At 45.2% G+C, this 2,405-nt stretch overlaps 1 long non-coding RNA gene across 1 annotated transcript; it reads right to left on the reverse strand.

The window, feature by feature from the left end:
- Window positions 1–1,519: 1,519 nt before the first annotated feature.
- Window positions 1,520–2,399, reverse strand: LOC108446224. The gene is made up of 2 exons (XR_001861357.1): window positions 2,283–2,399; window positions 1,520–2,050 (listed from the first exon to the last, which is right to left on the reverse strand). It is a non-coding gene; the product is annotated as an uncharacterized LOC108446224 (long non-coding RNA).
- Between the last annotated feature and the right edge of the window lie 6 nt (window positions 2,400–2,405).

Consider the following 2,405-nt stretch of genomic DNA (forward strand, 5'->3'; position numbering starts at 1 on the left):
AAGAGGTACAGGGCCTTCTCAAGGGAATATTCTGAGTTTTTATTTCATCGGCAGCTGTTGCACTTTTGAGCTCCCCACCTCCTCCACTGCATTACAACTACCTGGCCATGCTCTGAGAGTGTAAGCTGCCAACAGGTAAAGTCAAAGAGCATAAAGGTATTGATATGTAATGAAAAGGTAAAATGGTACCAGACATTCACCCATTCTTCCTAAACCAAATGCATTTGTAGGGATGTAATACACCTGAGATGACTGTCTGTAGTCTAGAAGTTGAAGCCCAGTCTTATCAGAAAACATTAATGATCTTGAACAAGTCACCTTTTTCTCATATGGAAGTAGAATGTGGGATCTTTTACCTAAAACATCTGGTTTAGTTTAACCACAGTTACTAAAACTGAGGAGGGAATTACTTGAAGGATGCACTTAACCTGCATACGTACAAGTTCAGAACATCTAATTTGGCAGTTCCTTCCAAACTGAAAACCTCTCCATGCCTTAGAATCCTCTCTGGGTGGGAAGGTGGGTGTGCTGGTTCTCCAGCAGCAGTCCAGCCCCATGCAGTACTGCACAAAAACTGGTTTATAATTAATACTATTTATTTCTGACATGTTCCAACTATCTTGAGATTCTATCATTATCCATACAAAATGGAAGCAAAATCACTCTGTATATTTGATTTTTATTTTAACAAAATTTGTAATTCAATCAAATGAAGGAACAGGAATTTTTATTTCCTTTTTATATACTATGTGTTACTAAATCTGCTGCTAACTTACAGCTTTTGTAATTATTTTTAAACATTATTTAGCATATTATTGCAAGTGCCATCTTTTAATCTGTATTTTGGCCATAGTCAAACAGAAAACAAGCCAGATCTGTTCAAATGACACAAGAAAACATCATAACCTTCATATTCTATTGTAGCCTGTCTACAGGTGTTTAAAACTGACTCTTCCTAGCAGATACAAGCACTTAAACCAGTAGGAATGGATCAAAGGTATAGCCACTAAATAAGCTCTCCTAGTAATGGATGAAATTTTTTTTGCAGAGATGTGAATTTTCAGATGTAATTACTCATCTCTAGGTCACTGTTTTGCCAGTGTTGCTGTACATGACTAACAGCTGTTGTTTTCCACCCAGGAGATGGCTGTATGTCAACGGCTGGTAAAATGATACCTGTACATGGATTCAGGGGCTGCTTTAAGATCCTTTCGTCTTAATGATGAGACTTTTCCGGGATGGTTTTGTCTAAAACATGACACTGGAGGAGTCTTCCATTTTAGATGATTTGAACTCTGCTAAATGTCTGCAGAGACACAGCCCATATGTTCCAATCCAGACACCTCAGTTGGCACTGGTTGCCAATGTACGAAGAGGAACAAAGAGGAAAAAAATGACTGTGTAATGACTGAGCTTTTGGAAAAGGCAGAGCATGAAACAAAGACGGCAAAGCTGGAATAACACTGTACAACAGTCCAGTTAAGCACTTCAAGACAGACATCTTAAATCTATTTCTCCATTTGAACTGGCTTGCTTTTTATTTTTTTCTTTCAAGTGCTGCTTCATTTCACATTGCCAGCCCTGAAGCAAAATAAAAACCAAAATCAAAAGCACAAATTAAACAAAGTCACAAGACTGAGCTAAAATCACACCATTTGCAGAGGTTTCTAGCACGTCCGGGGAACCAGTGCAGTTATTTTGTCGCGCCCCTGCCCACTGCAGCTGGACAGGCCGAATGCTACTGCTGGCCCCCGGGACGTGACTCAGAGCCCGGTGCCTGTCTGGGCTCACGGCGCCAACCTCCCTCTCAAATTCAAACAGCTCATCCGCACCATGTGCCAAGCGCTGCCCCCGAGCCCTGCTGAGTCCTTTCCGGGGTTTCCTTCCTCTTCAGCGGCTGCGACACCATCTTCCCTCCCGCCTGAGCCAGACAGGGCTTTGACCCCGTTATCTGGGAACAAGGCTATGAAGAGGCAGGAAACGGCCCCTTAGAGCACGTAGGAAGTTATCTCGAGATCAGAGATGATTATCACAGCGGGCCGTTTTGTTCCTTAAAAGAAAATTAATTAACCAGTAAAAAACAGCAAAACCTCAGGGGAGGTGGTGTCTGTCTGCAAACCGCCTGGGGTCAGGGTTCTGGCACCACTCAGATCCAGGAGCAGTGAGAGAGCGGCCCGAGGCAGCCCCGGGGCACCGGGGGGAAAGCTTGGGGCTGGGCCGCACCGAGGAGGGCGGACGTGCAGAGAGGGATGTGGAGAAGATGGAGGGACCCCCTCAGATACCTTAAGGCCAAGGGCTGGGGAGTTTTAGGGAGGTGACCCGCGTCAAAGCGCGCCTGCAGCAGCGAAGGAGCCCTGCGCTGTGAGGGGATGCGGCAGGGGGGGGGGGGGCCCCCCCCCCCCACA

The sequence above is a fragment of the Corvus brachyrhynchos genome, unplaced genomic scaffold, assembly GCF_000691975.1.
Source record: "Corvus brachyrhynchos isolate BGI_N302 unplaced genomic scaffold, ASM69197v1 scaffold864, whole genome shotgun sequence".
In the NCBI taxonomy this organism is placed as follows: domain Eukaryota; kingdom Metazoa; phylum Chordata; class Aves; order Passeriformes; family Corvidae; genus Corvus; species Corvus brachyrhynchos.